Genomic DNA, 14930 nt, shown 5'->3' with positions numbered 1-14930 from the left:
TTTTGCCATTCCACTTTAGCCCTGCTAGTCATGGTTCCCCTCCCCCACTTTATTTCTTTTAAAATTTTTTCACCTTCCTACCTTGTTAGAAGTAAAAACTTTTCTCTCTGTAGCATTTCAGCTGTTCTCTCTTTACATCTTAGGTTGAATTTGTAGGTGTTCAGGATGTTTTGAAAGTTATCTAGGTAAGGTTGTGGGACCAGATGAATTGAGGGCCCCTACTCTTCCATCATATTACCAGTCTCCTATAACCATTTGTTCAAATTATTGGTCCTTTTTAAAATTATTATTATTGGGATGCCTTTTTCTTACTGAATTGGAGAAATTCTTTATATATTTCGGATATAAGCCTTTTTGTTTTTATGTAGTGCAAATCTCTTTTCCTGTTCGATGGCTTGTCTTTTCACTCTCCTTATTGTGTATTTTGTTTAATTGAAGTTCATAATTAAGTGTAGTTGCATTCATGTGTAGGGTAGGCAAAACTTTACCTCTACCTCCTTAGGATCTCTGGCTGGGACTAAGAATTAAATCAAATAAACAGATCAACAAGAGAAAGGTATACAGAGTTTTCATGTACATGGGAGCTGATTTAGGAAAGTGAAGACCCAAAGAAGCAGTTGGAGCCAAACACCCACATACTAACATGGACAATGAGTAGTAAATAGAGAAAATAGGACAAGACAAAGTATCTGGAGTTAGAGCAGTTAATTATAAAATGACTAGAAAGATAAGGTTTAGTTGAACAAGATTTGTTTGTATACAGTTTCCCCAATCTTTTACTCTTTGAACTTTCTGTCTCTGGTGATAAGAATGTTTCTTTCCTCCTAGGATAGGGAAGAAATCTTTTACATCTTTCAAGGTACCAGTCACTCTCCTGGGCACTTTGACACATGTGTTTTTATTTCACTTAATATTTTAGACTCCAGGAGATTCAGAAAAACCCTTGGAAACAAAATCATTATAAGCAAAGTATAAGAAGAAGTAGAATTTTCCTTTTTATCATGATTTCAAAAACTCAGATTCCTCAGGTGCCTGGATAGTGGCTGAGTCAGTTAAGCATCCAACTCTTGATTTCAACTTAGGTTGTGATCTTAGGGTTATGAGATTGAACCCCATGTTGGCTCCACAATGAGAGCATGGAGCCTGGTTAGGATTCTCTGTCTCCCTTTTCCTTTGTCCCTTCCCTCATTTGTTCACTCTCTTTCTCCATCTGAAAAAACAAGCAAACAGAAAACAGCTTCCATACTGTATTCCAGAAAGAAGCCTTAGGAGGGGCTTCGGTGAATGGTTATGTATGGTAGAAAAAGTATGGAACAGAATGGAATAGCAGAAAACAGAATACACTAATGCAAGGAATGACTCAGGTTTTCAGCACAGGTGTCCAGGTGGATGGGGTACCATTTGCTGATGGAGGGAGCGGAAGGAGGAACGGAACACAAATTCAGGACTCTTGATGCCAAGTGATAGAATCCCACTATTTTTACCCACTCCCAACAATTTCAAGATTTTAAAAAGGAGGAAGTAAGGGTAACTAAATGGCTCATAAACATGAGAAAATCGGAGGTGGATTGGTGTAGGGCACAGCCATGCTGGAGAGTTCACATGATGTCATGGCTTCCCCTCTAGTAAGCTGTTTCTTCTTGTGGTCTTCATTCCTACTGCTCTTGACTTTCTCCTCAGAGCTGAAGAAGAAAATCTACATTGTCCTCTAAAGTAATAATCCCAGAGAAATAGATTAAGGGGAAACATATTCTAGGATAGTCTGGCAGAAATTTCCAGAAATGATTTTGATTGGCCTGGTTTGTGTCAGATGTCCACCCAAATCTGCATGTTTCTAGCACCCATTCTGTTCACCACTACTGAATACTATCTTAGTATTAGCCTTTCTTTTTCCCCCAGTCTGTCTTCCTACTCAGACTCTTAAACTCCTCAAAGGCAAATAATCATTTACTTTTTAGCCTGAGCATGGACACTGTTCTTGCACATGGTATTGGAGGTTTTAAAAAATGTATTAGAACTAAAATTAGACACATCTAAATTCTGAAGGATGTATAAACTGAGTTAATTAAGCATCTTGAAAGTGTAGCTAAGTGGTATAATAAGAAACTAAAAGGTGGATGAATTAAAGTGGAAAAAAATCATGGTACTCTTATGCTTGGGTTCTGTGAAGGTGAATCATACCCAACTAGTTTACTAGAGTTCTCTGAATGTATAGATGGACAGAAGGACAAGGTAGAACCAGCAGACCTTACTTGGTGTTTCAAAAAGCCTTTGATAGGGGTGCCTGTGTGGCTCAGTCAGGTAAGCATCTGACTCAATTTCTCCTCAGATCATGATCTCAGGATGGTGAGATCCAGCCCTTGCCTCTGTTCTATGCTGGGTGTAGAGCTTGCTTGAGATTCATTTTCTTTCTCTCTCTCTCTCTTCCCCCCATCTCTTAGAAACAAAAACAAAAAGCCTTTGATAGATTCCCACATCAAAGGCTTTTAGAAAACTGATATTATCCTGGAATTTTAGATTTCTATCGTTGTTGGTTTTGTTTTAATTGTTTTTAAACTTTTGTCTAGGAAACAGAACCAAAGTCAAATAAGGAGGGTCAGAAATAAGTGAAAAAGTGTAAATGATGGGCACTGATCTTATTTAACATTTTAATAAATTATCAAGAAGGGTATGGACAATGGAATTTTTAGTTTGCATGTAACAACTCTTTCAGTTAGTGCACTATTTAGCTGATTAAGACAAAGATAAACTGATAGAAAATACCTTGCAATATGCCCCCCCCCCCTTAGCATTCTTAAGTCAGGACAACCCAGCCAGGCCACGTATGTCAAGGGTCTGCAGGTCCCCACTCCATTGTTTCTTTGGTGATGAAGAGGGTAACACGGGGCATGTGCTGGCTTTGACCATGCTTTGCCTCATGGAAGGGGCCAAAGTGATGATTACTTACACATCACATGGAAGTAAGTGTGATGTGATAGAAGTCATGGCCCAGAATCATGACCACCAGAAGATTGCAGTCCCTGTGACCAACCTCAAGTTGTCCTGCCAACTCATGCTCAGTTGGGTGGACTTCCAGCTCCAACCACCTATAACCTTCTGCCTGAAGTCTAATTTTGGTCCCATGTAGTTCATGCAGTAGCACCAGATTATTGCTGTAAGCAATGACATTTCTGAGGAAGAGAGCAAAGACGAGGGATGGTAAGGAGGTGGAAGCTGAGTTGTCCCCCATTTTGCCTGCCAAGAAGCAAGGGCATAGGCCTCTTTGGTCAGCTAGCTGCCTGTCACATATGCCACGGACCAGATTTCTATGCAAGTTTCAGTAATTTTAAATGAGTCTTCTCCATTGAAGAGAAGGGAGGGAGGTGGTGGGATTGAGCTCAGAAGAGAAGGAGGTCTCATTCTCTATAGGACCCTGGTGTTCTACTAATCTTATACCATGCCTGGGGCTTCTCTTTTTTACTGGAGTGGAAGGAACTCTGAAATTCTATCCTGATCCTCTCTCCCCATTTGCTATGAATTTAGAGGTCAGCATCTGAAGCTCAGGATTACACATTTTTAACACTTTTTACATTTTTTGATAAAGGTTGGAATAAAGTGGTATGGGTTTTGTTTTGTTTGCAAAACAGGAAAATGACAATAGGTGGCTTGAATTTAAATAAGGTTCCATTATGCATTTATGATGAGTATAAAAGTGTGGCTAATAGGAAGTGGCACCCAGAGGTTTTTGTTTTTTGTTTGTTTTTTGCAGAGACACAGGAGGAGGGAGAAGCAGGCTCCATTCCAGGAGCCCCATGCAGGACTCCATCCTGGGACTCCAGGATCGGGCCCTGGGCCAAAAGCAGACACTAAACCGCTGAGCCACCCAGGGATCCCCAGAGTTTTTGGTCCTACTAGACGGACTTATTTCCCTTGTATTTTCTGTTTTCCATGTATTTTGTCCACTCCCTACACCTATGTGCTCAGTTGAAGAGACCCGTACTGGCTAGAAGAGAATTCTATTTTGGACAAGGGAATACTACAATCTCAGAACCTTCAAGGAATGGGGGAGGGGAGATGTATGGGGTGATGGGGTAAAATGGAGTAATACAGATTGGAAAGAAATAACGTTTTAAGGAAGTAAAGAGGGAATGGTTATGAGCACAAAAAAGATATAACAAATCTGAAGAAAGTTCAGAGAAAAACAACAATGATATTCACAGAGATAAAGTCCATCCATTGAAGGATGTCAAAAACAACAACAACTTGGTGGCTCAGGGGTTTATCCCCACCTTCTGCCCAGGGCCTGATACTGGGGACCTGGGATCGAGTCTCACCTGCATGGAGCCTGCTTCTCCCTCTGCCTGTGTCTCTGCCTCTCTCTCTCTCCCTCTGTTTGTCTCTCATGAATGGATAAATAAAATCTTAAAAAAAAAAAAAAAAAAAACCTTAAATTCTCCAAACACACATGAAATGGATAAAATAATAAAGGACCAAGATATGATTAAACACATCACAAAATTCGAAATTGCTCTTATTCTTTGCAGCTTAGAAGTGGTTTGAGAACAACAGACTCAATGTTACTTGGAAAACTTGTTTCTCAGAGGATGGGTAGAGATTAAAAATGCAAATATTTTAAAAAGGATTTTAAATAAATACATCAGGTCTCTCTAAGGCCTCCCTGAGAACTGTGAGGGGTGATGCGCCTGGCGACCAGGGTCAGGCTGTCTGGAGCTCGAGTCTGGGCTTGCCACGACGACTCCCTCATGCTGCGCGTGTGCCCCGGGGCAAACGACTGAGTATTTCTTAGCCCACGTCTCAGCTGTAAACCGGCCCCGCCGTAATACCCGTCGCGGCGACTTCAAAGGGTGGTTTGGTGTTCAAACGAAGCCATGTATTTAGCGGTGTTTTAAAGTACTACGAGGTGCTTCGTAAATATAAGGTGTTTTGGTTACGGCGTTGGCTGGAACGATCGCAAACTCCCAGACGCGGGGCCTGGAGGGAAGGGCGGTTTGGGTCCTACCAGGCGGAGATCGCTGCGCCTGCACCATTTCTTGTCCCTCGCTTTACGGAAGCATTTTGAGGAGGAAAACTTTTCTGTGTTTTTGAGGTGTTGTTGTTGTTGTTGTTTTAAATCGGCTTATAGCAAGGAGCAAGGCGCTGTCTGTAAAAGTACCCCTCAGAGGTGAAGATAAACCGCCCAGTCGTCACCCAAACGCCGAGACTGTCAGGAAGGAGTTTTCCGCGGAAGCGCTGTCGTCTCTCCGGCAAGGATGCAGGACGCGCGCTCCCTCAGGACGCCGGCGGCCGAACGGCAGCGCGAATTGGTAAAACCCGTCGTCCAGTCACGCAGTTATTACAGTTCCGTTCTGAGGCAGTGAGTGACGTGTCACAATTCCCCGGAGTAGGCAGGGGGCCGCGCGGCGCTTCCAACTCCGAGCGTCCCGCGCCGCGCTCCCGGCGCCGAGAAGGAATAATGCGCGCGCACTCGGGCCCGGCCGCTCCCCTGCGCGCGAGCCCGCCTCTCCGGCCCGGCCCGGGCGCGCGCGGCCGCGGGCGCGCCGCCGGCCCACGTGACCCTAGGCGCGGCGACTGGCGGGGGCGGGCGGGGGCTCGGGCCGGCTCCGCAGCGCCGCGCAGGCGCCCCAGGGCCGCGCCGAGCCGAGCCCCTCCTGCTCCCTCTAGGAGTCAAAATGGCGGCGAGGGGAACCTGGAGCAGCCCCGGAGCCTGAGCCACTGACAGGAGCGGAGAGGGCGGCGGCGGCAGGAGGAGGATGGCCGGGGGCGCTGGCGCCGGTGCGGACCGCGGTGCTGGTGGCGGCGGCGGGGGCGGCGGCCGCGGTCGCAGCGGCGGCAGCAGCAGCAGCAGCAGCGGCGGGAGGAGCCTCCGGGGTGAGCGTCCCTCGGTGTCTGTGAGGCTGGGAGCCGAGGCTGTGCCCGGCGCGGCGCGGGGCGTCCCGGCACGGAAGGGGCCGTGCCGAGGAGGTGGGGGCGCCGGGCTGGGGCTGGGGCTGGGGCTGGGCCGCCGCGGGGGGCGCCGGGCCGCCGGCGGGGAGGGGGCAGTCGTCCGTCTGGGGCTGAGGCGGCGGCGGCGGCTGAGGCGGCGGCTGAGGCGGCGGCGGCTGAGGCGGCGGACTGACCGGTCCCCGCGCGCTCCCAGGGGCGGACTGGGCTGTGCGCCGTCGTCCCGGGGACGGAGGCGCGAGGTGTGGCGCTTGGGGCGGAGAGAGCGACCCGAGGTGGCCGCGACGGCGGCTCGGCCGGCTCCGGGCTCCAAGGGGCGGGACCCGCCGCTCCCAGGACGCCGGGAAACCGCTCCCGAGACTGGGGCGCGTGTTTACCCGGCGGCGGGGCTGCTGCCGCCCCGGGGTGGGCGTGAGAGCGGCGGGCCGGGGTAGGCGGGCGAGCGGGCCCGCGGACGGCTGCTGCGGGGAGGGGGCAGAAGTTAGATGGTCCGGGTAAGTTACTGCCCCGGGATCCAGCTGGAACCGCGTTTTGACAGGTTGGGAGGAAGACAATACCTGGTGTTTGATAAAGGACTGTGAGCTGGGAGTACTTGAATGGCGAAGAGCGTGCGTTTCCCGTGCCCTGTCGTTTCGCACGGCTGTTTACCAGCCTTACCCCGAGGATCGGAACTTTCTCACCGTCTTTTTGGAGAAGCTCTGAGTGTTACTTCTGCTTTGAACTACAATAGCACCCTCTTCACACACCAGCTCAGATAATACTCTGGATTAGGTCGTATTTACAGAAGCGCTCTTGGTTATCTTTACCAGAGAACTGTTCCCTGAGCCCAAAACATCTTCCTGTAATGAGGAAATGGGCATTTTTTACAGAAGTACTTCGTGTTTTGTTTTGTTTTGTTTTCAACGAGCAGAATCTTTCGTCTCTGAATAGCATCCATTTCTTTCAGATTGTTGAAATACATTACTTTCTTCTGGAACTGTGGGAGAAAGATCTGAAATAGCGAGAATCATACATGTTAATAGAAGCTATGATTAAACTTGTCTTGGAATTTTGGAGTCAGAAGAACCTTTAGAAATCTGGTATGACTTGTTTTAGAGCCGAGAAATTAGGCCCAAGGAGATGAGTGACTAGCCGTGGGTCCTACAACTGGCCGAGGATTGGGCCAAAACTAGGATCTGGGCTTCTCTACGTTCCTATTTATTTATTTATTTATTATTTTTTAAAGATTCTGTTTATTTGTTCATGAGAGACACAGGGAGAGAGAGAGGCCGAGACACAGGCAGAGGGAGAAGCAGGCTCCATGCAGGGAGCCCGAGGTGGACTCGATCCCAGGTCTCCGGGATCGCGCCCTGGACCGAAGGCGGCGCCAAACCGCTGAGCCACCCGGGCTGCCCTATGTTCCCATTTTAGAGAACTCTTTTCACTACAGTCCCGAGCTTCTTATTCTTCGTTGATAGCATTCTTCACCACCAGTAGTAGTGCCCGTCCCTAGGTCTTTGTGCAATAAAGTTGAAAGCAGAAATGAGAGAGCCTCACTCTGATTCTGACAGCTACCCTCAGTTACCACAAGTTAGCTGATGAGATTTATTTTTTCCCCTAACCTGAATTTAATAAAACTGACATTTCATTTAGAATTTTCATAGGCCAGTAACAGTAGTTTCACCCAATTACAGGCACGGTTCATTCTTGCATGCATTCAGTAAAATCCATAGGTCAATATTCTGTCCCACAAAGCCTTAACTGCTCTACTGTTCTGTGTCCCAACACCAGCATTTAAACAAGTTTTGTATCAGACTCTGATTTTAAGATTTAAAACACCTTTGTTGCATTTGCTAGGTTATACCACCAACCTTTCGTGTATTTTCTTTTTGAATTACAACAGTTTTCTTTGTTGTGTGTCACAAATTAACCTTCAGAAATGCAATAATGTCAATTAATTCTGATCATGTTCTAGTCAATGAAATTCACGTATCAAAAGTTGTACCTTGTGTTCAGTTACCCTGGTGATTATTGAAAATCTGCTTTGCGTTTTACATTATATTAGTCGCTAGAGGAGAACAGAAAGAAGTATAATATATAGACTTTGCCCTCAGGAAAGATAAGGTTTACCCTTATGAGTGTAGGAGACAATCTGCTACATTCTCTGAATACAAAGAATGCTGTAGGTGTTCTGGTTAGAGGGAGATGAGTGAGGCCTCAGGAGTCTAAAGAACTTCCTGAACACTTGGGACTTGAGCTAGCCTATGAAGGTTTAGATTTACAGAGATGCTGGAGCAGTTACTCTGAGGGAAAAGTGAGAGTATGATGTGGAGATTAGCTTTGGGTGAGGGGAATGGAGGGAAACTTGGATGAGCTGATACCTGAATTTGAAAGGCCAAAAGGAAAAAAATCACACAGTTGGAAGGATATCTGTCTGTGGAAGAGTTTGATTACTAGATTGAGGAGACTTGGATTTGCATCTTCTTGGGCGAGATATGGGGAGCCTTTGAAAGGTTAGAAGCCAGATATTAGCGTGATAAACAAGCAAGATGAACCTGTCAGTGATCTACAGATTGAGTTCCAGCGGGGAGAGAATGGAACGAACCACCAATGACTAAGTAGCTGTTGTAGTTAATTAAATATGAAGAGATGAGACCCTAGACTGGGATAGTCAGTAGGAAGGATCCATGGCAATTGTTGTTTTTGTTTTAATTGTGGTAAAATATACATAAACATAAAATTTGACATTACCAGTTTTAAGTGTACAGTTCTGTGGCATTAAGTACATCTACATTGTCGTTCAACCATCGCCACCTTCCATCCCCAGAACTCTATTTTCCCCACCTGAAACTCTATACCTGTTAAATACTAACACCCCATTTACCTGTACCCCTAACCCCCATCAACCATTATATATTTTTTGTCTATGAATTTGAGTACTCTAGGTACTTCATGTAAGTGGAATCATACAATATTTATCATTTTGTGACTGGCATGATGTTTTTAAGGTTCATTTGTGTTGTATTTGTCAGAATTTGCTTCATCTTAAGGCTGAATATTATTTCATGGTATGTATGTACATCCATTTTTGTTTATCTGTCAATGGATTCTTGGTTTGCTTCTATATTTTGGCTATCAAGGATAATGTTGCCATGAATATGGGTGTTCAAATGTCCGTTTGAGTCTATACTTTTCATTTCTTTGGGGTATATACTCCCCTAATTTTACATTCCCACCATGCACACAGGCTCCAATTTCTCCATATTCTCACCAAGACTTGTTTTCTGTTCTTTTGATAATAGCAGTCCTAATGGGTATGAAGTGGTTTGTCATTGTAGATTAGTGGGGTTTTAATTTTTTTTTTTAAGTAATTGCTACACACAATGTGGGGCTCTAACTCAGAACTCATGACCAAGAGTCCAGTGAGCCACTGACAAAGCCAGCCAGATGCCCCCATTGTAGTTTTTATTTGTATTTTTCTAATGTTTAATGATCTCTTTTGGTGCTTATCAGCTTTTTGTATATCTTCTTTGGAGAAATATCTATTGTGCTTGTTTTGGCAACACATAGATTAAAATTGGAATGATACAGAGAAGATTAGCATGGCCCTTGCACAAAGATGACACACAAATTCGTGAAGTGTTTGGACTGTTGTGTGTCTTGCTCACTTCATTGTGCCCAGGACTTGCACAAATACACGAAATGATTAAACAAACAAATACTTCAAGGATCTGATTTCTGGTAACCGAGGGCAGCATATTTTTCAGGTTCTTCAAATACTCATCAACCATTAATGTCTCATACCATATTGTAATAGTCTTATTAAGTTTTCTACTTCTAAAAGAAAGAAATATGTATTAAGCTCTTTTACCATTTTTTAGTGTAGTTGTTTGCTTTTTTTGTTGTTGAGTTGTAGGAATTTTTTTATATATTCTGGATATCAATCTCTTATCAGGTACAGGATTTGCAAATATTGTCTGTGATTCCATGCATTACCTTTTCACTCTGTTGAATGTCCTTTGATGCACAAGTTTTTAATTTTGATGAAGTCCAGCTTACATAGTTCTTTTTTGTTGCTTATGTTTTTAGTGTTATATCCAAGAAATTGTGTGCCAAACCCAAAGTTATGAAGCTTTCTCCTGAAAAAAGTCTTACGTTTAGGTCTTTGCATGCAGATATCCAGTTTTTCCCAGCACCATTTGTTGAAGAGACTGTCTTTTTTCCATTGAATGGTTTTGGTATCCTTACTGAAAATGACTTGATTATACCCTGCAAGGGTTTATTTCTGAACTCTGTTCAGTTGGTGTGTGAGTCCGTCTTTATGCCAGTATCATATTATTTTGCTTACTGTAGCTTTATAGTAATTTTTGAAATCTGGAGGTGTGAGACCTCCAACCTTGTTCTAATTCAAGATTGTTTTGCCTGTTTGTGGTCCTTTGAGATTCCAAATGAATTTCAGGATGCATTTTTCAATTTCTGCAAAACAAAAAAAAACCTTTTTTTAATGCCATTGGGATTTTTTAAATAGGGATTGCATTGAATCTATAGATTGGAGCAGTGTTGACATATTAAATCTTATAGTCCCTAAACACCAGATATCTTTCAATTTACTTGTATCTTTAATTTCTTCCCACAACATTTTATGGATTTCAGTGTAAAAGTCTTTCATCTCCTTGGTTGAGTTTATTCCTAAGTATTTTATTTTTTATTTATCTATTTTTTTTTTTTTAAGATTTCATTTATTTAATCATGAGAGACACAGAGAGGCAGAGACAAAGGCAGAGGGAGAAGCAGGCTCCATGCAGGGAACCTGATGCGGGACTAGATCCCTGGATGCCCAGTATTTTATTTTTTTTGATGCTATCATAAATAGGATTGATCTCTTAATTTCCTTTTTGGATTGTTAATGTACATAGCTCGTTTTTGTGTGTTAATTTTGTTTTCTGCAGTTTTACTGAAAGCATTTATTCAAAGAGGTGTGTGAATGTGTTTGTGATCTCAAATTTTCTACGTATAATATAATGTCTTTTTGAACAAATATAATTTTACTTTTTTCCTTCTGATTTGAATGCCTTTTATTTCTTTTTCATGCCTAATTGTTCTGACTAGGACTTCCAGTACTATACTGAATAAAGTGGTGAAAATATACATCCTTGTCTTGTCCTGATCTTAGAGGAAAAACTTTCAGTCTTTGACCATTCAGTATGATAATAGCTGTGAGTTTTCCTTTATTATGTTGAAAGTTTCCTTATATTTCTTGGTTTGCTAAATGTTTTAGCAGGTATGTTTTAATGAAAGAAAAAAAAAACCTCAGTTAAGGGTGCTGATAGTGTCTCTAGCCTAGTGACAGGGCAAATTCTGCTGTCATTGGCAAAATAACATATTAATGCTCAGCTGATGTTTTAGGCATCTGTGTACATTTGCAGTTATGTTTTGGCTGAAGAAAAGTAGTACTACAGTTAATTCAGCAGGGAGGACTGACACTAATCAAATAATCATACAAATATATGCCTGAATAACTATAGTATGATTTTGCTCACAGCTGTATTCCCAGCATCTAGCATAGTTCCAAGCACACAGGTGCTCCCTACAGCTATTCATTGAATTCAGAAGCAGAAGACTTAAGATTTAACCCAATAAGCTAAAAACTGTATTGCGAATAATTTTTTAATGGAAATGCATTTATTTTTATTTTAAACTGTCTTCCCTGTTAACCCAGTCTTGGTACAGTGGTAAAATAAAATCAGACTTCTCTAAAAAGAAACAAGCAAGTGACTTTTTCTAAAACAAGTGTCTTTAAAAGTGAGGCAACATCTTTTTAAGTTGATGGTAGTGGAAGTTGGTTATCAGAATCCAAGATTTCAGGGGCACTTGCATGGCTCAGTGGTTGAGTGCTTTTGGTTCAGGTTGTGATCCCAGGGTCCCTGAGAGGAGCCTGTTTCTCCCTCTCCTATGTCTCTGTCTCTCTCATGAATAAGTAAAATCTTAAAAAAAAAAAAAAAAAAAAAAAGAATCCAAGCCAAGGTTTCAAAGGGAGACATAACTTAGAAGTGACTTTTCAGCTGCCTGTTGACTCCAGATTTATAATGCATTGCAAATATTTAGTACTTAGTTTATTTGCAGAACAAGTTCAAAATTCTTTTAATGCACACTGCAGTGGTTTTTAGTATCCTTTTTTTTTAATTTTTAAAATTTTGACAGTCTGTAAATTTGACATTACAAATTGAGTTTTCATAACATCCCTATCTCAAATAATACAGAAACTTCAAAAACGTATAATGTACTGTTATGTAAATTGATAGTGAATCCATGTAGTGAACAATATGTTAGGATTGGAATAAATAGGAATCACTTTAATCCAATACATAGAGCATCCTTTACATTACAGATTCAAGAAAGTTTTTTGAGCATTGTTGGAATTTTTAGGTATAGTTAAGTAAAAGAACATTGTACTGGGAATCAAATCTCTGTTCAGATTCTGACTACGGTTTATAGGTTTGATCTTAAGCAAGCCATTTAACCTGTCTGGGGCTTAATTTTCCTCCAGTGTGTGTGTGTGTGTGTGTGTGTGTGTGTGTGTGTGTGTGTGTGTTATACATCGATACATAAAATACAATAGTTTACAAAGCCATCTTGTTTTTGCTATTTAATTCTCCCCCGTCCTGTTGCCACTTTCTTATTAGTGTGAACTATTGAACATCCTACTGACCACTTCTCTGCCGTTTGTTCTCCCACTCTCCCTCTCCTTCTATATTCTCTATATTGCTACCACATTTATGTTTCTAAAAAACCCAATTGGGTTAGGTAATCTCCCTACTTAAGAAAAACCTTGTTAAAACTTCCCACTGCTTATAGGACAAAGTCCAAACTCACAAGAGTTTGTAGACTGTCTCCAGCCTTAGATTTCCCATCACTCCAGACATACTAAGCTCTTTCTTGTTTCCTGTGCTTGTGTTTTTCATGTGTTTATTCCAGTGCTTGGAGTTCTTTTTCTTTGTCATCCAGGAAACTCTGAGAAGATGATTCATCACCTACTCCAGGGGTAGATTTTGATTACTCCAAGCCAGTCAGCTCAAGGCATTTCCCTGTAAACTCTTATTTGTCCCAGTCAGATTGAAGGGAAGGAGACATTTTTATTTCTGGGGGCAAGGACTTTTTTCCCCCTATTGTATATGAACAAGAGAATACGTGATCCCAGTTGCCACTGGCAGCTGTCTTGTGACTGCAAGGGATGATAAAAATGCCTGGAGAATGGTAGATCAGAGAGAATGCACGTAGGTCCATGATAACATCATTTTAGACACATACTGTACTTGTACTGGAGCCTGGGGCTTTCCCTTCCATGGCATTTCATCACCTGACAGATAGAATCCTTATGTTGAAGCCATTCCTTTGGAGTTATTTGCCATCAAAAATCACCTTATTGATACAGTCATGTTTATTCTTCAGGACCCGGTTCAAATATGACCTTTACCGAGTACTCACTCATACACTTACTCCCTTACTTCTTTGGCCCACTTCCAGCTCTATTGCACTGTACTGGAATCGCTTGTATGTCTGACTCCTGCACTTAACTCTGTTTACATTGAGCCAAAGCCTACTGGATGGAGTGTAGTATCTGCTACATTATAGATACTCAGCAATGAGTTTTTGGATAAAATAGAAGCATGAAAAAGGGTTTTTGTAAACAATTTTTAAATAAACATGAGGTATGTCATTGTCTTTAAACTAAAGAGAAATGGAGAAATCAATTAGACTAGATATACAGAGTGTTCTTTGCTTGCCCTTAATTATTTTCTAAAAATGTTCACTTAGATAAAAAGTTTGACAGTTTCTTCTGACCACAGTCCCTTAAATTTATGAAAAATCTTACTAGTGTCAGAGCCCTGGAAGGAGCAATAATGTATAATAGTAATGTAAAGGAGTATTGTTACTGTGCAGTTTCCTTCCTTCTTTCCTTCCTTCCTTCCTTCCTTCCTTCCTTCCTTCCTTCCTTCCTTCTTTAGGAGACTTGAATGCCAGAACTAACTTGAAGTATAATATATGTATTTTTCCCCTATATTTTGAAAGCATATTCAGGTCTGTTTTATTTGTGAATTGTTCTTTAAAGAAAAATTCCATAATATGGTTCATAAGACCTACTTATTCTTGTCTTCAGACTTTCCCAAAATATTGCTTGCTTGCTTGAGACTACATGAGAATTTTCTGGTAAGAAAAAAAAAAAAAAAAAAAAGCTTTGTGGCAGAACTAGATGAATTGTAGCAAATGTTAGTAATAGCTTACAACAGAGAGATCTCATTATAGCCTTAATTACAAAGTCATAGTTTTGTCGCATGCTCCCACAATGAAGTCTAACAGAAGAGGAAAGATGGGAAAGGAGAGTTAAGATTCCTGTCTCAGTATACTTCACCATTTGTTGGCTTGAGTCAAATAAATTAAACTTCAACATAGTAATTTGTAGTTACAGTAGCCACCCCCACCCTTGTCCACAGGGGATATGTTCCTAGACCCTTGGTGGATGCCTAAAAGTGTAGATAGAACCCTACATGTAACCCTACATATATTAAATTTTTTCTTATATATACATACCTGGGATGAAATTTAATTTATAAATTAGGCACACTAAGAGATGAACAATAATATACTTGATCTTAGCCAAAAGTCCAAGAACTGGTCAACAACAATAATAGAACAATTTTAACAATATACTGTAATGAAAGTTATGTGAATGTGGTCCCTCCCTCCTTTGATATATCTTATTCTACTGTACTCACCCTTCTTGTGATGATATGAGATGATAAAAATGCCTGTGTGATGAGATGAAGTGAGGTGAAGGACCATAGGCATTATGATGCAGCATTAAGCTGGTGTTTACCTTCTGATGATATGCTTTGGAAAGTGAATCCATGGATAAGCTACTGTAGCTATGCTTAAAAATTATTTCTAATAATTGAATATCTCTTTTAATGATTCTTTTACTGGTTTAGTGTTTTTTTTTTTTTTTTAAGATT

The 14930-nt window shown here is 41.7% G+C and overlaps 1 protein-coding gene and 1 non-coding gene across 3 annotated transcripts in view; both read left to right on the top strand.

The window, feature by feature from the left end:
• Positions 1–5731: 5731 nt before the first annotated feature.
• The window catches only part of BTBD7 (BTB domain containing 7), an 89204-nt gene continuing 80005 nt past the window's right edge, over positions 5732–14930 (top strand). For both annotated transcript variants that reach the window (XM_072745596.1, XM_072745597.1), the window contains exon 1: positions 5732–5868. The gene's annotated coding sequence lies outside the window, so the exon portion shown is untranslated. The remainder of the gene's footprint in view (positions 5869–14930) is intronic.
• LOC112907378 (U6 spliceosomal RNA) lies at positions 9467–9573 on the top strand. The gene has a single exon (XR_003232765.1). It is a non-coding gene; the product is annotated as a U6 spliceosomal RNA (small nuclear RNA).

The sequence above is a fragment of the Vulpes vulpes genome, unplaced genomic scaffold (assembly GCF_048418805.1).
Source record: "Vulpes vulpes isolate BD-2025 unplaced genomic scaffold, VulVul3 u000000660, whole genome shotgun sequence".
Lineage (NCBI taxonomy): Eukaryota > Metazoa > Chordata > Mammalia > Carnivora > Canidae > Vulpes > Vulpes vulpes.
The sequence above is the reverse complement of the archived record's forward strand: the minus strand, read 5'-3'. Positions and strand labels throughout refer to the sequence as shown.